The sequence below is a fragment of the Neophocaena asiaeorientalis genome, unplaced genomic scaffold (assembly GCF_003031525.2).
Source record: "Neophocaena asiaeorientalis asiaeorientalis breed wild unplaced genomic scaffold, Neophocaena_asiaeorientalis_V1.1 scaffold369, whole genome shotgun sequence".
Classification (NCBI taxonomy): Eukaryota; Metazoa; Chordata; class Mammalia; order Artiodactyla; family Phocoenidae; genus Neophocaena; species Neophocaena asiaeorientalis.
The window spans coordinates 1,813,262-1,835,738 of NW_020175321.1; the positions used below are offsets into that span (position 1 = coordinate 1,813,262).

At 47.1% G+C, this 22,477-nt stretch overlaps 1 pseudogene; it reads left to right on the forward strand.

Moving 5' to 3' along the window:
* Window positions 1–22,477, forward strand: part of LOC112413614 (zinc finger protein 649-like) — a 34,141-nt pseudogene extending 11,664 nt beyond the window's left edge.

The following is a 22,477-nucleotide window of genomic DNA, read 5'->3' on the forward strand; positions in this document are numbered from 1 at the left end:
GCCCCGCTGCTTCCGGGAACCTTGCGCTCCTCGCCCCTCTCCCCCCGGGAGCCCCGCCCTCAGCGCAGCTCCCAGAGCCACCGTCTCGCGCCTCCTTGCGTCCTCCGGATCCGCTCTCTCAGGGCTTACAGCGGGGCCCCCGCTTTTCGGGGCTCCCCTCGGCCAGCGCCGGAGGTGGCTGGCGCGTCCCCAGGTCCGCGCCTGGCAGCCTGACGGGACTGTTGGGGGTGACCGCCATAGCGCCACGTGGTCACTTGTTTGACAAAGGAAACTTTTTTCTCCTTACGAAGTGCGGCATTTCTGGTCCGAGCCACCGGCCGCCTTATGCCTATTGTATTCCCTTTCCCTGCCGAGCCATCTTTTTCGCTTTCTTTGAGCTGTCCCAAACCAGGGCCAGGGTCCTGGCGCGGTGAGCTGATGGAAGGGGGTCGCGGGTTCAGGGCAGCGAGGGCGCCGAAGGTACGAGCTGGGGAGACTGGACTGGTGTCGGGAGTGGCGAAAGAAAATCAGTTTCCGTGCCTCCTAAAGAGAGGAGTAAAATGAAGTGCCGGGTAGCTCACAGTACCTTTCCCTAAAAGGGAGTGTGGAACTGCCGGCAGGCATCTGGGGCCGGCGGGCTGGTGCACCTGCACTTCGTTTTGCTTTTGCAGGTGAAGACGTATTCCCCGAGCCGGCCGCGGGGCCTTTGCTTTCTCTTGGAATCTCACGAAAATCACGAGAACTCTAGGCGGCTTGATGTTTGCAAACCAACTGAAGAGCGGCAGAAAGTTTTCATAGGCAGGTCAGCCGGGCCATTTTGAAGTGTGCCCCAGAGCACAACGATTAAAATTATACAGAGCCCTCATCTGCTTTACTTTCTGGCTGATTTGACTGTAACAGGTCTCAGGTGAGATTTAAATGTCCACATTTAAAACAAAAAACTGCATTTCAAGCTGTTACTTAGGGTCATTGCCTCTGAAGTAACACTTGGCTAATTCTGAAACTTGTATAGTGTTATAAACCAGTGTTGCCTCAAATAATAACAATAAAGCACTTGGATAATTCTGAACACAGTCATAGAAATAACTTGCAGTGTTCTGTTTTAAATGTGAGATGGCCTTATCTTCTGGCGCAGAATTCCTTAGAAAATATTTTTAGAATGCCATGAATGTGACAAGCTCTGCAATAAAGCATATTGCTCTCAACAGCGTTATCGGCATACCATATTGAAAAGCAGTGGGAAAAGCCACGAAGTAATAGCCTGGATTGCACGGTATTTGAAGGTCTATTTATGAGGCCAGGAGGTTGAGTTTTTTGGTACTATTCTATCTCTAGATAAGTCTATTTTATATAGGCTCAATACACCAACCTGAATCCTACTTTCTCACCTCTAAGACTTGTTTAATAAGGTGGGTGATGTTTAAAGATGTATTCTTGAAATTTAATTATCATCTTTAAGGTTGCTTCGAAAGTCACGTAGAAAGGGTTCTGTGCTGTTAGAAACTTGGTTGCATGTGGTTTTCACAGCAATTGCAACAATAAATGTTGATTGCAGAAAAGCACAACCTGATGAAGTGTTTCAGATCAAATATAATTTATTACTAAAGAAGCCATAATATAAGTATAGTATGAAATAAATCAGGGACGTCAGCCAAAGTATGTAAAATCCATGATCTTGGTGATAAGGGGTAACTGAAAGAAAATTTCTTCCAAATTAAAAGAAGACACTCAGGAGAATTAAATGGCTCTGACAGATGACTTTGCTGGAATTAGGAGGTAAATGGGCAGATAGATAGATAGGTAAGATATTCACTCCAGAGAAGAAATAAAGATAGCCCAACTCCAAATATGTAGTAAGATGAAATAGTGGGATGATTCGAGCGCTAAGCATCTTCTTAGGCAAGCGTTTGGATAGAGGCAGGCTGCCTTGTCCTTTGTGGATTTGGTTTAGCCAGTGGGCTCTTCACAAAATGAAGAGAACTAGATTGAGCGCTAAGCATCTTCTTAGGCAAGCGTTTGGATAAGAGGCAGGCTGCCTTGTCCTTTGTGGATTTGGTTTAGCCAGTGGGCTCTTCACAAAATGAAGAGAACTAGCAGGTGGTCACTGACCCTCTGAAATGCTTTAAAACCTTGCACTGTTCCAAAGAGCATTCCTTTATTCATCAACATTTTATTGAGGCATTTGGTGTTTGTTCCTAGAAGGCTTTTCTTAAGAACTAGGGAGACATAGCAAAGAGTGCTTTAACTAAGGTTTAAACTGTCTCGGTGTCTTGAACTGTGGAGCTCTCTCTTGGCGGGTGTCATTTCAGCTGTTTTTCTCAGAAGAGTTCTTGAGTCCCCACCAGAATGTAAACTCCACAATAGGGAGATCCTTATCTGTCTTGTTTACTCTTGGGAACAAGCTTGTGCCTGATTCAGAGTTAAGGGTTCGGTGACTATTTGCTGAGTGAATTATGAATGAAGAAATGAACGAATGTTGCATAGTTTACATTATTATCCCATCTTTACAGATAAAGATACTGAGCCATCAAAGGAAAAACGTTCACCTGAGATCGTCCCCCATCGCCCCTCATGTGATGGAACGGAGAGTCACAAAACAGAGGTTCCTTTGCCTTTTGTTAAATCTCTAACGTTAGATTAATGTGTCTAAGGCTAATTACTGGATTATTAATAGTAAACTGGGTTTATGACTACAGTTTATTAAAGCTTCCAAATTACTCATTAGTAAAAGACAGCGCTCATTTTTTCAGTATAATAACTGAATACCCGAGACGATCACGAACATTTCCATTATACGTCTGACGTCTCAGCTAACAGTTGCTGGCCTGGAACTCCTCTCCCCAGGTCAGCACCTTTCTTAAACCTATTGACAGAGACGCAAACAGCAAGGCCATCCCCAGGGTTGGAGGCTGCCCTACAGGCACCTCTGGGAGACCCGGGGCCTGCCAAGATTCAGTGGCTTTGGGGAAAAGTCCAGAGGCAATGAAGTCGGGTGCACCTGAAGTGGGGTGCCGTGGTCAGGCACCTGGCCACCACAGAGGTGCTCAAAACCTGTTGAAGCCTCAATCCCTTCACTTTTTTTTTTTTTTTTTTTTTTTTTTTTTGGCGGTACACGGACCTCTTACTGTCATGGCCTCTCCCGTTGCGGAGCACAGGCTCCGGACCTGCAGGCTCAGCGGCCATGGCTCACGGGCCCAGCCGCTCCACAGCATGTGGGATCCTCCTGGACCGGGGCACGAACCTGTGTCCCTGCATCAGCAGGTGGACTCCCAACCACGGCGCCACCAGGGAAGCCCAATCCCTTCATTTTTGATACAGAGACAACTATACCAGCCTTCAAGGGTAGCATGTCAAATGAGAGGGGTGGGTGACACGTGCAAAAGGCCCTCCCTCAGCCAATTAGTACAAATGTCTGTTGAATGAATTTGTTGTCCCAAACAAACCATTTGTGAGCCCACTCCCCCCATGAAGACACTGCTAGCTCACGGGAAACCACAGGGCACGCATTCTAGCCCTGCTTCTAAGAGCCGAGTGACCAGCTATGACATTTTACAAGCCGGTTATTGAAGCTCATGGTGAAATTCCAGGCACTGTGGCAAACATGACAGTTTTGGGAAGGGAATCTGTTGGTGACATAGCAGGCAGTCGGCTGGTAGATAAAGCCAGCCTTCCTTACTGACGCTTTCAGCATGGATGCAGGCAGGCTCCCTGAGGAGGATGATTCATTCCCGCATCTGGTACTGGTTATTCCAGATGCTGCCCTGAAAGAGGACTGTTCTCTGTTCTTAACTCCCACACCCAGAAAGAACAGGAGATGGAAGAGAGTCGGCCTGGTGTATTTAGAAGACCGGCTTTCCTGTATGATGGGAGGGCAGTGTTCTTGACCAAGACAAAAAAGAGATGCAGCAAGAAAGAAAAGACAAGGGGATGATTTTACAAATCTGCTACGGGCAGGAAATGTGCTTCGAATATTTTGAAGGTTTGGGTTCTTTTTGCCATTGTAGGGAGAGTTTTCACTGACACAACCACGGGCTGTCGCCACGTCCGGGCAGGTGTGAGGCACTCCCTGTGCCAACAGGAGGAGAATCACCTTCTCTGGGTAAGGCTGCATAATCCACGTGAGACTCAAAACTGGGTCCTTCCCTGTCAACACCATACTTTACAGAGCAAAGACAACCGGCTTAACTGCTCTGTGAAAAATGCTAAAAGACCTCTTGAGAACAACAAGACCCTCCCTGTCCAAAGTTTTCCATTTAGAAAAGCCTCTGCAATTTTTAGTCCTTCGTAAGAATATAAATAAGTCCAGAAGCAATTGTTCACTTTTTCCCCTTCACCTGAAATTCCCACCCCACTGTCGCCAACTATAGAAATTCCATCCTTAAGACCTAGCCCAAATGAAGTCCCCATGACCACCCACACCGAAGAGAAGGTAGGTAGGCACAAAAGAGACAGTTTGTCTCCTTTATAATTTGATCTCAGGTAGCCCTTTTTATTTTAATATTTATTTATTTATTTTTGGCTACGTCAGGTCTTAGTTGTGACGCGAGGGCTTCTCTCTAGTTGCGGCATGCGGGCTCCAGAGCACACGGGCTCGGTAGTTGCGGCACGTGGACTTAGTTGCCCCTTAGTATGTGGGATCTTAGTTCCCCAACCAGAGATCAAACCCGCGTCCCCCGCATTGGGAGGCGGATTCTTAACCACTGGACCACCAGGGAAGTCCCCCTCAGATAGACTTTTGTGTCCTGGGAAGAACAATGCCAACATTTTTGGCATTGTACATGTGTGTTATGGACTGTAGGTCAAATTCACATGTTGAAGCCCTAATTCCCAATGGAATGGTATTTGGAGGTGGGGTCTTTGGGGGCTGATTAGGTCCTGAGGGTGGAGTCCTTGTGATGGGATAGTACCCTGATAAGAGGATACAAGAGAGCTTGCTTCTCTCACTGTTCCCCACCGTGCGAGGACACCATGAGGCCATCTGCAAACCAGGAAGCAGGCAGACACCAGATCTGCTGGCACCTAGATCTTGGACTTCCCAGTTTCCAGAACTATGAGAAATAAGTATTTGCTGTTTGTATCCTTCTAGCGGCCTGAACTCAGACAATGTGGAAATGGCTTCAAATTCATATAAAATCTTTGGCTTACTGAGAATGTATAGATGTAGTTAGAGAGAGGATGAAGGAGATAAAAAATGGCTGATGGAGAGGAGAGACAAAAGTATGTGGCAATGGGGACTTCCCTGGCAGTCCGTGGGTAAGACTCCACACTCCCAGTGCAGGGGGCCGGGGTTTGATCCCTGGTCGGGGAACTAGATCCCCCATGCATGCCACAACTAAGAGTCTGCATGCTGCAACTAAGAAGTCCACATGCTGCAACTAAGACCCGATTCAGCCAAAATAAATAAATAATAAATAAATAAATAAGTTTTTAATAAGTATGTGGCAGTGATTTACTGATTGAGAAGTAAAGGGAATTCCTCTCTCTCTGTTCCTCTAAACAATCTGTGCTCAACTTGTACACACTCCCAGATGCGGAATGTGTTTTTGTTCCTTCTGTTTTTCTCTTCATGTCAGCTGCCCTGACATTTGTCAAATGGGCTCCTGGCTCTTGGCTTGTGGATGTCACCACTTTGAGATCTGTAGATGGTTGTCCAGGCTCCCTGGGGGAGTTCAGTAGAAGTCCCTGGAGCTCTGGGCTCCACGGGAGACCCTAGGCAGCTTGCTCCTTACCTCTTTCATCGTTAGCCAGAGCTCAGGCACTCGGTTAAAACGTTATGAAGTTAAAAAGACTGACTTTCGGGGACCATAGTATTTTCACTCTATGGTCCCTTTTTGGATTTGATCTATGTCCTTGAATCTTTTTAACTTGAAATATTATCAAAATACCAAGATGCTATGGAGAATGAAAATGACTGGAAAATGAAAACGGTTGTCCGTTAAGTTTCTGTGGTTGTATTTTACTTTTTAATTTTTGTGAAGATGTTATTTAAACATTTCATACATTAAAATTGTCAAGTACCGTGAGTCACTCACATTTCCAAACAGAGAGTGAGATGCTACTGAACACTGAAAATACGAAATATATGTGCTGTTGTCAGTGAACCTGACCCCGTCTAACCTGCAAGACAGGAAATAAAGGAGAGCAGCTCCCGCCTTTGAGTAAATGACAGTCACCGACCAGTGCCCAAGGGGAGCCCTTAATAAATACTTGTCAAACGGATGAGAGGTGGGTGGAGGAGGGAATCTCACCAACAACTTGGCCCCCCATCATGTTGTGATACAACTCACAGCTTCATCCTAGAGGTCAACTCAAAAAACAATTTGTATCACATTCGTAATGGTCTTCAAAGTATCTCTTCATCCTTTTCCCAATGTCCCCACCATACTCCAGGTCCCATCATCTGTCCTGGCATGGCCGGCCTTCCCAACTCCAAGCCACTCCTTCCAAGTTGCCTCTGCCAGCCTCCTCTTTCACAGCGCCTCCAGTTGGGTGTCTCCCTTTTTTTTTTTTTTATTGTGATATAGTTGCTTTACACTGTTATGTTAGTTTCTGCTGTACAGCGAAGTGAATCAGCTGTACGGATGCATACATCCCCTCCTTCTTATACCTCCCTCCCATCCCCCATCCCACCCATCTGGGTCATCACAGAGCACAGAGCTGAGCTCCCTGTGCTATACAGCAGGTTCCCACTAGCTATCTGTTTTACGCATGGTAGTGTATATAAGTCAAACCTAATCTCCCGATTCATCCCACCCACCCCTTCCCCCCAACCCTGTGTCCATACGTCCCTTCTCTACATCTGCGTCTCTGTTCCTGCCCTGTAAATCTCTACCATTTTTCTAGATTCCACATAAATGCGTTAATATACGGTATTTGTTTTTCTCTTTCTCACTTAGTTCACTGTGTATGACGGACTCTAGGTCCATCCACGTCTCTACAAATGACCCAATTTCATTCTTTTTGCTACCACTTTAGGCCCAAACTCTCTCTGGCGATCACCTTCATCCTTGTTCCTAGCTCTGTGCCCAGCCGTCCATTTGGTTAGGAAGTCTTTCTTCCTCACGACCACCTGTCCAAATTCTACCTATTCTTGAAAGTTTGGTTTAAATGCCATGTCACTGACCCTTACTGCATCCCCTCTCGCTGTAGTGTGGTAACCACAGCATCCATGCCCACCGGCACAGCGTGGGCATTGACCTGAGTGGCTCCGCGGAGCCCATCGTGGTTACACAGGTGGCTGCATGCCCGCCTACGGGCGAGCCATCCGCTGGGAGCTTCCCTGCCCGACTCCACACTGCCGCCCCCAGCCCCGCCCCTCTCCCTGCTGGTCCAGCACCTATAGGCTGTCACCCTTCAGTGACCTCCCTCCGTCCCTAGAAGAACTGTTAGGCTAAAACCCCAGAAATATGGAGAGTTCTGATTAAGCTGTTTTGAAAACATCATACAACAGAGGCCAGAGAGAGGTCGAGAAAACTACACTGCAGAAATATTAGTTATGTTTTTATGTTTTTATATCAATAACCAAGAGCTAGATGGAACCAACTATTGCACAATCTCTGCACGCTCCTCTAAACCAGAGTCAGAAACACAAAAGCCAAGCTTGCTGTGTATCATATATCCGGGGGCAAAGTCAAGGAATTTTCTGAAGCTGCGCTCATCTGTTTAACAGAAACTTTCACCTAAGAAGATCTGCGTGCTGTAAGCGCGTTAGCACCTGGGTCCTGGTAACACCCCTGTTAAGAAAAAGACAAACAAAAGAAAACACACCAAGCTCATAAGTATCCAGAACAGATTGGTGGCTGCCAGAGGCGGGGGTGAGGGGAGGGCAAAGAGGGTGAGGAGGGGCAAAAGGTGCAAACTTCCGGGCTTCCCTGGTGGCGCAGCGGTTGAGAGTCCGCCTGCCGACGCAGAGGACGCAGGTTCGTGCCCCGGTCCGCGAAGATCCCACATGCCGCGGAGCGGCTGGGCCCGTGAGCCGTGGCCGCTGAGCCTGCGCGTCCGGAGCCTGTGCTCCGCAACGGGAGAGGCCACAACGGTGAGAAGCCGGCGTACCGCAAAAAAAAAAAAAAAGGTACGAACTTCCAGTTACGAGATAAACAAGTCCTGGGCATTCCGTGTACAGCCCAGCGACTCTACTTAATCATACTGCATTGCATATTTCAAAGTTGCTAAGAGATGAAATCTTAAAAGTCCCCATCACAAGAAAAAAGATTTTATAACTATATAATGGTGACAGATGGTAACTAGTCTTATCATGGTGATCATTTTGCAATGTATAGAGATATTGAATCATTATATTGTACACCTGGAACTAATATGTCAATTATACCTTCATACAAAAATTTTTAATAAAAAATTTTAAACAGAAGGAAGTTACATTGCCTTCCCCCAATGGTGGGGAAACTAGTAAAGACAGAGAAAAGTGATTTACTTGCGCTCAGGAAACACAGTGGCGGAGGCGGTGTCTCACGCTGGCGTGCCTCACGGCCTGTTCCTTGATGTTCATTTGTTCTTTCATCCACTGTGCGCCAGACACAGAGCTAGTCACGGGAAGTAAGCGTGAGCAAGGGCCTGCCCTCAGCCAGCTTATCGTCTAATAGGTGTGGACAAGGTAACCAGGGTGGGTCTAAGGGAGCAGTCTCCACTGAGTCCTCACCATGCCGGGCATTCCCCCTCACAGCACCTCGTGAAGGAAAGATTTACCAGCCAGGACACGGAAGCCCAGAGGCTGCCCACCGGCACGTGCAGAGCAGGAACCCGACATGCTGCTGTTTTCCCGGTGCCCATTCACCCTGCAGCCAATGTCCCCCCACTCACAGGACCCGCCTCCCATGGGGAGCCCAGCCCCGGCCTGGGCCACGGTGCCTGCTTTTTCTCAAGTGTCCTTTGGATGCCACTTGAGTCTCTCCTTGCTTGTTCATCCAGGAGGACAGGCGAATGGTCCCGGAGACATGAAGACAGACTTCATGGCCTTGGAGGAGACCACAGGACAATCTCCAAACTCCCACCCAAAGAATAAGCCAGCTTCGCAGGGTCACACAGCACCAGGGGGCTCTTCAACATCCCCTGCAGGTCCACTAGTCTCCACCCTGGCCCACTCGCAGCAGGAGTTCACTGCTATCACTCACCTGCCCCGGCCGCGCCAGCCTGCCACCTCCATCGCGGTGCTGTCAGCCCCTCTCATCCTTGTAGCCTGAGCTCCATATGTGAAGTGTTTGCCTCCTGACATTCAAAGCTAAGCTTCTGAAACACAAAAAAACCAAAAATCCCTCTTTCTCCTACATACACATGGAGCCTGGTACATAGAGGTCAGAAACATCTTGGATGTCAACTTTCCTGCTTTTTCCGGGTTGAGGAAGACGATGGGCCCTTCATTCTGCTGGGTGCTTTTGCATCTTCTCCTCCATGGGGGCCAATGTTCCCCAGCCAGAAGACTGTGTCTCCCCCGGTGGAGAAGGTCATGGGCTGCGAAGAGAAAGCATGTCTCATAGGGGCAGAGGGTGTGAGATGTGGAGCAGGGCAGCCCGCATCCCGGTGCTGTCACCACTGTCGGTGCAGTGTGACGGGGACAAATTTCCACATACGTAAAGTACTGCAAAGAGCGCCTGGCACAGATTAAGCTCTCAAACCTATCAGGATCTCAGAATTAAATTCCATCACCAGAGTAGAGTGGGATATGGCTGGATGGCACGCATTCATAAGGAACGTGGTGTGCAGAGACCTCCACCCTTGAGGACCAGAGAGGAAGATCTGGGAGCTGCCAGATTTCAGAGCAGATATGAATGGGCTGGGAAGGGTAGAGGAAGAAGCAGGAAGAGATTGGGATCACGGGGGGAAGGGTGGGAGGGAAGGGAGGGTGACTGTGGGAGGGTGGAAACCAGGCCAAGGAGGAGGGCTGCCATTGTGGGGAGGGAGTGGGGAGCAGAGCCTCGGTGCCTGGAGGAGCTAGATTTGGGAAGGAAACATGGAGTGCAGAAGCCTCAGCGGTCCAAGGGGGACCCCGGCTTGCCCCGGAAAAGCCACTACTGCCAGGATTCCCATGGTCTCAGAACCATAGGCAAGGGAGATGGCACCCAGACGGGTTTTTAGATAGTGCGGACCAGGAACGTCCTTACTTAGGCCAGGAGGCTGAGAAACGAGGAAGCCCTCTGTGGCTTAGCTGGCAGCACCTCTGAAGGCCAGGGAGCTGGGCCTAGGGAGACAGATGAGAGCGATGGCTGTGGCAGCCTGATATGGAGAGGGGTGTGGGGTGCACAGGGTTATTCTAGGACGGCTGGGTGTTTGCACCTTGCGAGGGACCAAAGCTGCCCCTCCATCTCCAGGGATAAAGATTCTATGTTGGCCAAACTTTAGTCAGACTCCTGAACCTTCTCCTAGGCCCATCTGCAGACCTCTTTGTAAGATCCAGTTTCAGCAAGAACCTTGCTAAGTCAGTTTAACCAGAACCCCACCCTCCATATCTGATATGGTTCCTCACCACTCCCTCCCCACATCCCCCAGAGAACCTTTGGCCATAATAATAATTTTCCATGCATGGATAATTGTCCATCCACTGGTCCCCACTCTGGTCCTTGGCTATCAACTCCCACTTACCCATGTTGTATTCGGAATTGAGCCCTGTTATATACTGAGGTGTCTTTTGCCCTATTGCAATAGTCCCGAATAAAATCTGTTTTTATCCCTTTAAATGGTGTCCAGCTCTGGTTTTTCTTTGACACTGGCTGGGTTCTCACCCTCTGCCCAAGATCCTTCTCTGCTTCCCCCAAAGCACTGGGGCTGCTGTGCTGTCTCCGTGGTCCCTTCATCACTCAGATGTGTGGGGGACATTTCCTAGCTGTTTCATCTCTTAAAAGTAGACTGAATTTCTCTCTATTTCCTTATTTATTTCATTCTTTTTTCTCACCACTTTCAGATTCTTGTCATCTTCCCCTGCCCTCTGGCCCTATAAGACAAGCCCCTCCGAACACACCTGGCTGTTGTACTCTGTCCCCTCATTGCCAAGCCTCAGGGTCCCCCTTGCTGAATGAGACAGCCAGACCTGGTGGCTCTGGGACCTCATGGGAAACTCTCTTCTCTCAGGCTTCCACTGCTGTACTGCTGTCCTGGATTTGTTTCTGCTTTTCTCACCATTCCTTCTCTGTTTTCCTATTCTTCTCCAAAGCCCAAGCCCTGGCCGTCTGTTCTCTCATCATCTTCCCTGCCTGAGGATTACCTATAGCACTCATTGCCTCTCCTCCAAATGCGTTCCTTAGGATTCCAAGGAATAGTGAGTGAATGCTACCCCTCAGCAGCTGAAACTCTGCATTTCCACCCCGCTTCCAGGGCTGAGGCTGAGGACCTGTAGACCACATTTTGAGTAGCAAAGGTCTAAAAAGCAAAATGCTGTGCAGAAACTTAAATTCCCTACCTAATGACGTAATGAGCATTAGGCTTTCCTTGCAGCATAAGAGGATCTAGAAGAGGGGTGATGGATGAGCCGGGAAGGTATGGGGAAGAGACGGTGAGAACAGCCACACAGCATCCCAACCATGATTTGAAGACGTCTGCGCTGTGCGGTCGAGTGGCCAAGCCCCCGCTGTTTCTCCTCCCTCTGACTCAGGAGAATGTGATGAATGCACAGTCAGCCACCCTGACATTCATGGGCCACGGCAAGGGAGCAGGCAGAGGGTCATATGCCCTGTGTCTCAACAGCTAAAAGTTATAAATCAGAGTAACAAACTATTTAAAAAGTATATTCTATAGCCTCCTAACTTGAAAACTGTACCTTCGTAAAGACCTGGAAGACCATGTTTGAATGTACAAGTTTTAGAATCCTTGGAGCTCCACGTGAATCGGTGGCACAGAGTGGCACCCAGATAACTCCTTGGCCCTCCCAGCTCTGACTGGCACGGCTACGGGCTGCGAGTGCAGGCATGTGGACACCTTGACCCATCCATCTGAGCTACGTCAGCAAAATACTATCATATCTCTGCTTAATTCCTACCTATTTAATTATCGGTGCTTAGCAAAAAAGAAAATAAGAAAAAAAATTAACGGAGGGGGCAGTGTGGGTGATGTTCCGTGCCACCCTTTCCATAAGCACGTGCCTGGCGTGTGTACAAGAGAGGAAGATGCAAATCTGCTGTGTTCTCTGTTAGTCTTGAAGGGTAGCAGAACCTGCCACCCTAAAACAGGCTATTTTGTTCTAAGGATTATTTTGAGCTGAAGGCAATTGGAAGAAGAAGATACCAGAAAAGCTCCCTGCTCTCCCCCTATTTGCCTAAAAGCAGGATGTAGATTTGCAAAGCTGTCCCCCCTCACCTCCCTACCAGAAAAGACAAAGGCTAATTCCCCTAGACAACTTTAGACCCTTATCCAGGGAGAAAGCTTGAAGTTAGATCTGCATAAGAAACCTCACTCGTGTTTACGATGCTTCTTCAGGTAACCTCCCCAAACTCTTCTACCCCACACCTTTCTTTCTTTTGTCTTTAGCTCGAGATGGTATTTAAGCTGGAGTTCTAAGCCACCTTGGAGAGTTTCTCATTTTTCCCTGGGTTTCTCCCAGGTATACCTGAGGTATACATGTTAATAAACTTCTGTGTGCTTTTCTCTTGTTAATCTGCCTTTTATTTTTTATTTTATTTTTTTTTTTGCGGTACGCGGGCCTCTCACTGCTGTGGCCTCTCCCGTTGTGGAGCACAGGCTCCGGACACGCAGGCTCAATGGCCATGGCTCGGGGGCCCAGCCTCTCCACGGCATGTGGGATCTTCCCGGACCGGGGCACGAACCCGTGTCCCCTGCATCGGCAGGCGGACTCTCAACCACTGCGCCACCAGGGAAGCCCTAATCTGCCTTTTATTGCAGGGGTCTTAGCCAAGAGCTCAGAAGGGTAGAGGGAAAATTCTTTTCCCTCTTCCACAGTTTCAATTCTTTCTTGTTTGTTTTTCATAGAAGAAGTGTTTAAAAATACATCCCCCCCCCCGCAAATGGCTTCTAAATGCAAAAAGAAACTACCTTATGTAGTGCTGGACATAAGAAAGTGCAATCTATCCCCATGCTGGAAGAAAAAAATATTGTGTTTTCATGTTGTGGTTGGACTTCTGGAGAGATGGTTTGTCGGACTTCAATATGGCATTCAAGGGTAATTTGGACTCTGCTCAATATTTACCTTATACATGGTTCTCTATAATCGGAACAGTGTTTTAGAAATTATAGCAGAATAAGATGACCCAGGAGAACAGGGGCTGTTGTTCCTATAACAGCATGGAGGTCTCAAGTAGGACCGGGAGGCATAGATGTCAGAAATCAGTCAGACTTGGTAAAGCCCATCTTTCCTTATTTTTAAAAAATATTTATTTATGTATTTATTTATTTATTTTGGCTGCGCTGGCTCTTAGTTGCAGCACACGGGATCTTCGTCGTGGCATGCAGACTTCTTAGTTGCAGCGTGTGGACTCTTAGCTGTAGCATGCGGACTTCTTAGTTGCAGCATGCATGTGGGATCTAGTTCCCCGACCAGGGATGGAACCCGGGCCCCCTGCACTGGGAGCGCAGAGTCTTGCCCACTGGACCGCCAGGGAAGTCCCAAGCCCATCTTTCTGAACAAATCTAATCAAGTCATTGCCATGCTTTAACATCTCCCTCAGAGCGAAGTCCACAGTTCTCAGTACAAGTGCAAGATCTCTTAGTACAAGTACAAGTGTAGGCTCCACACTACCTTTCCAGCCCCATCTACAAAGCCATCTCAAGGTGCCGGGCACTTTCACATCTGTGATTATTTTCTCCCCATTTTGCTGCTTCTAGGAAGGTTCTCCTATCCAACCTGGCATACTCTTATTCACCTCCAAGACCCAACACACTCATCACCTCCTCTGAGTAGCCATCTCCCAGCTATCTACTTAGGCAGAAATAAATCAGTCCTTTTGGTTTTCCCACAGCACTTTGTTCTTCCACAGTCACCATCGTTTTGTATTATTTGTCTTCCTTCTGAATCAAGCCCGAGATCAAGCAATCCAGGCGAGGGAAGCAAGAAAAGACACCCAACAAGAAAGCAGTTGGAAAATAGCAAAAGCCAGGGTAACTCTAGGGCCCTGGACAAAGTAAGACAAGGGTATCAAATCAGAGGCTAAGGTAGAAACGAGAGACCATCTGCAGGTGAGGCCGGAGCACGGAGCACGGTCCAGAACTGGTAAGTCTGGGCGGAGTGACGGCATCTGATTTACAGAGATGGCAGCTGGTAGGAAATGCTTCTCGGAGCCCTCCCTGATCTCCCAGGAGCTCTGCACTCGTGGTGTTGGGGAACAGAATGAGGACAGACACACTTGTCTCTCCTGAGATTTCATAACACACTTTTCTAACTCATTTTGACGCCTTTCCCAGCTTTTCCAGATTTGATCGTATCACCAAGATTCCCGGTAAAACCTCTTTCAAAACCCCCTATAGGATGCTCCCCTCAGTGGTTTTATTGTCTTTTTGAAGCTTTAAATGCTGGTTAAGTAATGCGAGAAGTGTCCACCTAGATTGATCGCCCCATAGCTGCTTAAACACCTGAGAAATTGTTTCTCGCGCCTCAATTCTCTCACTTCACTGTAAAGAAAGAAAAACCAATGGTTTATATAGGACAATGTGATTGTCATTTTCCACTGAATATGTTTCTCTCTCTGACTTGTCCACCTTTTCCTACTGCTGTCCTATTGTCCTCTACTATTCCTAATAGTAGAGTTATTGCTATTCCTAATTTGCATGCAGTATTTAAGTTATACATTAAAAAAAGACACGGCTTTTTAAGATGTTTAAAAACCTGATTTCTAAAACAATGTGACTTCAGGCCAGGAACTTTTTCAAACTCTTGACTTTAAAAGAAGCATTTAAATAGAACATCGCAAGTTTTTTTTTTTTTTTAAACTTTTTGGCCACACCCCACGGCATGTGGGATTTTAATTCCCCTGACCAGGGATTTAACCAACAGCCCCTGCATGGGAAGCAGAGAGGATCTTTACTGGATATAGTTCTTGCTAGGAATCAAGTGCACTGTTTAACATTAAGTGCTACCAAAGGGAAAGGAACGAGCTTATCTGTTTGCAAGGTATCAACAGAGCCTTAACTTGCATTTACAGGGATGTATGCTATAATCGTAGTGGACGTGCGTACGTACAGGACCCAGAGTACAACTGGAATTTTCCTTGTGAGAGGCTGAGGCTGGGGTAATTTTCCTGACTAACGTGAAACAGAGAACTGTTCCTATAAATTGCAGTAATCGAAGCCCATTTGCAAAGAGGCAGAAGACTTGGGAGCCTGTTGCTGTCATCTAAGCTCATTTTAGCAGCTAAAGGTTAACTCCCCATTTCCTGGGGAGGGGTCTCTCCAGAGGAGGACTGAAGCCCAGTAAAGGTGAGGCAGCGTTTGGTGGCCATGTCCACGGTATGACCCACAGATGTCATTATCCTGGTGTTCATGAGTCCTCATGCTCAAACCTTCCATGACTCGCTCTTTTATTAACTTGCCACCTCTTCTTGTGATTTCTTTCTTTTCTCTTTGTTGCAGCGCGCGGGCTTAGTTGCCCCATGGCATGTGGGATCTTAGTTCCCCGACCAGGGATCGAACCCACGTCCCCTGCATCGGCAGGCGGATTCTTAACCACTGGATCACCAGGGAAGTCCCGCTTCTTATGACTTCTAACCCTCTGTTGGTTTAGTAGCGGGACACTGACTTCACACCGAGGCATAGTAGAGAAAGGTGAGGGAAAGAGCCTCATGTGCCTCGTGAGGGTCTGGCTGGACCACACAGCTCAATCTGCTTTCCTGAGTTCCTTTTAAAAAGGAGAAATTCCCCTGCAGCTCTTAGGCACTTGGGTATCCGCCCACTGACACCTGGCAAGAGCTACGCCCCCTGCGTTTTACAAACAGGGAACCTCGCAATTGCCCCAAGTTAGCAAGTTGGGGGATGCCTTTTCCCCAACCCTCAAAACTAGCTTATTTATAATGTCCCAACACCAAACCAATGAAAGTAAAGTGAAACCTGAAGCGTCAGTCGGGGGAGGACGGAATCACGTGTCTGCGCGGAGAGAAGAGGCCTCACTTGGCCTCACCCCCAAGCCCTTTTCAATTTTGCATTGCAGATGTCAGTGTCCCAGGCCACCTCTCACTCCTCTGTCGCAGCCCTTCTCTCACTTAGCCGTCATTACTGATTTTCTCCAGAGACACCTGCTGAAGATGGTAAAGATGTAGGCTCTGGGTCCCATGGCCAAGGCTCAGATCCCAGCTCCACCATCTGCTGGCTGTGTGATCTGAAGTGACTTTCTTTTTCTCCTCTTCCATTTTTACATAGGTGCTACCTTATTTCCACTTCTACGTGTCTCACAGGAGGACTAAATGAGACAAGTGAGTGCTTAGCACGGTGCCTGGCAAATAGTAAATGCTCAGCAGCTCTCAGCTGTGACTATTATGATTGCTTGTCTCTTTCTGTAACTCAACTATGAGCGGGCAACGATTATGTCTTTTTCGTTTCTGTTCCCCAGCGCTTACTTAGCTCAGCGCCTAGCACTTATCATGCGTTCTCAGTAAACATCTATTGGTTGGATGGACGGGATGAATGAAAGAATGTATGAACTGGAGACAGACAGTTCAGTGTAAACAATGTCCTGTGTCCCATGTTGTTCTTTTCTCTTGTATTGGAAAGACACGTGTAACGCTGAGAACCAGTGTAGGGACAGGTTCCTCTGCATCCCTGTTAGGTGGACACTGTGTCCCTTGTCTACTGTGTCATGGTCTGAGAACTATCTTTTCACCATAGTCACCAACGTTTTTCCCCAGACAAAAGCTACCTACCTACACTTACGACCAAGAAGGTAGACTAGGTAAGAGCGATGGGTTTAGCTATCTCAACAAAAGCTTGGTTCTACAGAATCTGTTTTCTCATGATGCAAATTGCTGCAGATATAGCCACAAGCAAAAAGAAATAGCAGAGGGGCTTCCCTGGCGGTGCAGTGGTTAAGAATCCGCCTGCCAATGCAGGGAACATGGGTTCAAGCCCTGGTCCGGGAGGATCCCACATGCCATGGAGCAACGAAGCCCATGTGCCACAACTACTGAGCCTGAGCTCTAGAGCCCGCGAGCCACAACTACTGAGCCCGTGTGCCAGAACTACTGAAGCCCGCGCGCCTAGAGCCGGTGTTCTGCAAAAAGAGAAGACACCGCAATAAGCCTGCGCACCGCGATGAAGAGTAGCCCCCGCGAGCCACAACTAGAGAAAGCCTGCGCGCAGCAACGAAGACCCAATGCAGCCAAAAATAAATAAAATAAAATAAATTAATTAACTTAAAAAAAGAGAAATAGCAGAGAAACACATATGTGTAATAAAATATAAAGAGATACATGGACCATATGATCTCACAATTCAGGGTCAGAGTTACCTCTTAGGGACAACAAGGGCTTCTGATGAGACTGGGGGAAGAGTACATGGAGGGCTCCAACTGTTTTCTTAAGCCAGGTGGTGAGTGCCTAGGTGTTTGTGTATCATTTTTTATACTCCTTGTGTTTATTGTTTAATAAGTTGAAAGTAATAGCCAAAGATCATGAAGATAGTTCAAAAAGGAAATACAAATGGCCAATAAACACAAGAAAAGCTGTTAAAGTTGGGGGCTGGAGAGGGAGAGAGAGATCGAGACAGAGACAGAGACAGAGGGAGTGAAGGAGGGAGAGAGGGGAGTGGGGAGAGAGATCAAGAAAGAAAGCCTAGTTGGATAGAGCAGAATAGAGCAGAGACGGCTCTACCAAGAGGAGGAAAGAAGCAGCTATGTAACGAGGGGGTAAAGGAGGACAGGCAGTGAGTCGCACTCACACACTCTGCCTCCTACTCTTTTTTAAAAATTAAAAAATTATTTATTTGGCTGTGTCGGGTCTTAGTTGCAGCACGCAGACTCAGTAGTTGCGGGGCGTGGGCTCAGTAGTTGCGGCACGCCAGCTTAGTTGAACCGAGGCATGTGCAATCTTAGTGCACCGACCAGGGATCGAACCCGTGTCCCCTGCATTGGAAGGCGGATTCTTAACCACTGGACCACCAGGGAAGTCTCATCCAACTCTTGACATTAGGACAGAGTGAGGGATTTGAAAGGCTTTCCTGAGCGTGAGTCTGAGTAGGCAGAAAAAACCCAAAGTTTAGACTATGAAATTATTTATGGCCCTTATGCCCAACACAGGGTGGTTTAAGGACAGTGAGATCCAGAACTGGACTGGTCTACAAAGCGGTACAGACTACAACAGTGATTGCTTTCTCCCACGTCTGCCACGAAGGATTCAAAGTGCAGAGGCCTTGGGTAGAGGTTTTATCGGTATAAAAGTCTTTGTGGTTACACCAAATGCATATAAAAAGGAGAAACTATTTTAAAGTAGCTCTGACTTTTCTGAAAGAATCTTCTCAAATTAGTTAATTAGAGATCATTTGATTTAAGAATTTGTAGTTGGATGACTATACAACAAGCAAAAGTTTTAGGGCCAGAAGAAACACTGTGGGTTGTTTAGGTTCACACTTTCATTTGCCATATAAATTAAGGCTGGAAGGATTAAGTGATTTGCTTGGTGGAAGGCGGCAGGGCTGGTTCTGGAACCCAGGTCTCCTGACTGGATGCTGTGCACAGCTCATGTGGCTGCCTTGGTTCTAGAGCAGCCTCGGGAGGATTCCGACTGTGAAATCTCACAGGGACGTCGGGACATTCTGGTGTCCTCACACATGGCACAGCACATCCCGGTCTGCTCCATAACTGCAGGAACTGAGACACCCAGTGCAGGACTGACCCTGGATGAGGTGGCCCAAATTCACTGTCAGAAAGGCATCCTGATGTGACTCTCCTGTCAACAGTCATCGGTGTGATGAACTTCTCGGCTTTGGATCATGCAGCCGGTAAAAAGAAGAGGCACAAGCCAATATGCCAGAGTCAGCAATTTTGAGGTTCATGTCACCTGGTCCATCCAGTTTCCTCAGCAGAGTTTCTTCCCTGCTCTGTTCACACCAGATTTCGTAGGCTGTATTATACCGACCTAATTTGTGTTCTCTCTCCTAGTAGGGCCATGGGCTCCTTCGGGACAGGGTTTCTTACTCAACTCCAACTCCACTATCTAGGACACTGCTTGGCCTCTAGGGTTGCTGGGACCAAATGATGGCCAAATGTGTCTGGGAGGAAGGCGCCATGTGGACCGATTAATCAGGAATATAAGTTAACGTTCATGCTCGCCGAACAAAAGGCCACTTATAATCAGAGGCGCTGTATGAACGCTCATCTAAACCAGAATACCTTTGAATGAAAAGGGGGACAATTAATCATTACAGTGGGACAACAGGCATAAATCAAGACTGTTCTGAGCAAACTGGGCTGTATGGCCACCCATCTTATAACTTAGGTTTGGGAAGTTTCTCCTCTGGAAATCATGCTCAGTTAGAAAAGATACATTATTCTAAATACAGGTAAATGTATGACTTGAAACAGCTAAGAAGAAAGGTCTGCTGAACAAAATAAAACAACTACATTCTATCAAAGCATATTGGACAAGGTGGGGATTGTCAGCCCAGCAATGCCCATCCCCTTTTCATCGTCACTACAGGGTCATCACAGGACTCTACCCTATGGCCACAATTGATGGTTCTTCTGCCATCAATGGTCACCTGACCTCAGCTGGCCCATCAGAGTCCTTTCCCTGAGACCATCCTGGAACTAGGACTGAGGCTGATGGCCTGTCTTTGGGTCCTGGACCAAAGCCTAGTGCTTGTGGTAGCCCTGAGCCTACCATGTGGGGACCGAGGGTCTGCAGACAGCAACAGGAGCAGAGACGGGACCGCCACCTTCCAGCCCGGCCCTAACATTCTGAGGGCCTGAAGCAAGGCTAGAGACGGAAACCCACATTTCATATGCCTAAATATTTGGAGGTTGTAAACCTATTGTCAAATAGAATACGTTATGTCCTCCTATCTTGGTACATTTCATAATAACAACCGAAAAGGAAAAATATGTGTAAGGGTACAGGTTTTATATGTTCCAAGGTTGGCAAAATACCAGACACCTGAGGTTTTTTTTAAGTTATAATTTTTTTTTAAGTTTATTTATTTCTGGCTGCGTTGAGCTTTCGTTGATGTGCATGGGCTTTCCCTAGTTGCGGCGAAGCAGGGGCTGCTCTTCCTTGTGGTGCACACACTTCTCGTGGCAGTGGCTTCTCTTGTTGCAGAGCACAGGCTCTAGGCACGTGGGCTTCAGTAGCTGTGGCACATGGGCTTAGTTGCTCCGTGGCATGTGGGATCTTCCCAGACCAGGGATTGAACCCGTGTCCTGTGCATTGGCAGGCAGATTCTTAACCACTGTACCACCAGGGAAGTCCCAGACAACTGAGTTTAATCATTATTACACATGGGTGGGTGTTCAAAAAATTTTAGGAGAAATGTAGCAGTGTGTAACCTCAATACTTTCTGGTTTCATCCTGTGCCACCAGAGTATTGGGAAGCTTGGGACTGCTCAGGCTGAACCAGTCTGTGTTTCACCAGGTAGGCTGGCACTGGGCTACCATGCAAGTGCATCACCAATATTAGGGTATAGTTTAGTTGATCCAAAGGTGGAGAGGAAGGAGACATAGAAAGGGAGAGAAGAGAGGTTAAGAACATGGGGATAGGTGAAGACTATTTTAATGAAGGTGTTCCTCATACTGAATGCATTGCAGAAGTCAAGACTTTATTAGTAAATAAAGGCACTTAAGATGCAAATTTTCATAGACCAAAGAGTTTTAAAATCACAAACAGACATATAATACCAATTATATAATGATAGAATTGTTTTTAAAAATTGGAGGCATAAAGTCTGGAATAAGCTTGAGATATTATATAGTTTTTCTCATTGGATTAATCCTAATAAGATATTGCTTATTGAGAGGACCTGAAATGAAAGAATTCACAAATTAAGTATAGCCACTAGGAGATCGGAGTGGGATCAAGAGGAATTCAGGGATCACTGACACTGGAGGATGTGGCTGTTGACTTCACCTGGGAAGAGTGGGAGCTCCTGACCCCTGCTCAGAAGGACCTGTACTGAGAAGTGATGCTGGAGAACCACCTGTGTCAGTGGGGTATCAAGCTAGCGAACCTGGAACAAAGAGAACCACCACAGACCTTAGAAGATTAAGTTCATAGTCACCCCCTTCCAGAAATTGAGAAAGTGGATGGTCATGTGCAGCTGTGCTGGCAAAAGCGAAATACGCTGAAGAGGATGGAACAGTGTTATGAACAGAATGCATTTGGGAATATTACTTGTCAGAGCAAAAGTTGTTTTCCTGTAAGGCCAAATCATGATGTATTTGATTTACACAGGAAAACTTTGAAATCATTTTCAGATGTAATCAACCAGAGTAGAATCTGTGATTAAAAAGGAGCTTGCCGAGTTTAATGGAGATGGGAGATTCTTTCTCCATGCTAATCATGAGAAAACTTATACTGAAATTAAACATCAGCAAATACACAAAATAGAGAATGCCCACGAATGTACTGAATGTGGGAAAGCCTTCCTCAAGAAGTCTTGGCTCAACGAACATAAGAGAATTCATACAGGAAAGAAACCCCATGGATGCAGTGTGTGTGGGAAAACTTTCTCCAACAAGTTCAAGCTCATTGAACATCAGCGAACTCACAAAGGAGACAAACCCTATGTGTGCAGTGAGTGTGGAAAAGCCTTCCTCAGGAAATTTTAGCTTACTGAACATCAGAAGACTCATATGGGAAATAAACCCCATGTATGCAGTATATGTGGGAAAGCATTCTACAGAAAGTTCAAGCTAACTGAACACTGGAGAACTCGTACAGAAGTGAACCCCTATGAATGTACTGAATGTGGCAAAGCCTTCTGCAGGAAGGCAGAGTTCATTATACATCAGAGAAACAAAAGAGGAGAAAAACCCCGTGTATGCAATGAGTGTGGGAAAGGTTTCTCCAGAAAATCACAGCTCATTTTGCATCAGAAAGTTCATACAGGAGAGAAATCTCATATATGTACTGAATGTGGAAAAAGTTTCATACAGAAGGGCAGTCTTGTTATACACTAACAAACTCACACTGGATAGAAATACTGTGGATTCACTGAATGTGGTAAAGCCTTCAGCCAGAAGGCATGCCTCATAGCGCATCAGCGATTTCATACAGGAGAGACTCCCTGTATATATTTACTGACTGTGGAAAATCTTGTTCACAGAAATCAGGACTCATTAAACATCAGAGAATTCACACAGGAGAGGAGGACCCCTATGGATACAGTGACTGTGGGAAAGCCTTCACTACAAAGACAATGCTCATCCAAAGAACTCACACGGGAGAGAGGCTCTATGGATGCAACGAATGTGGGAAAGCTTTCTGCCACATGCCATGCCTGGTTAAACACAAGAGGACACACACAAGAGAGAAAGAAGTAGATTCAGTGAAGGTGGAATATCCTTCCATAAAGGGTCACAGCTTATTAGATACTAGTGAACTCCTGCAAGGGAAAAAGCCCTGTTGA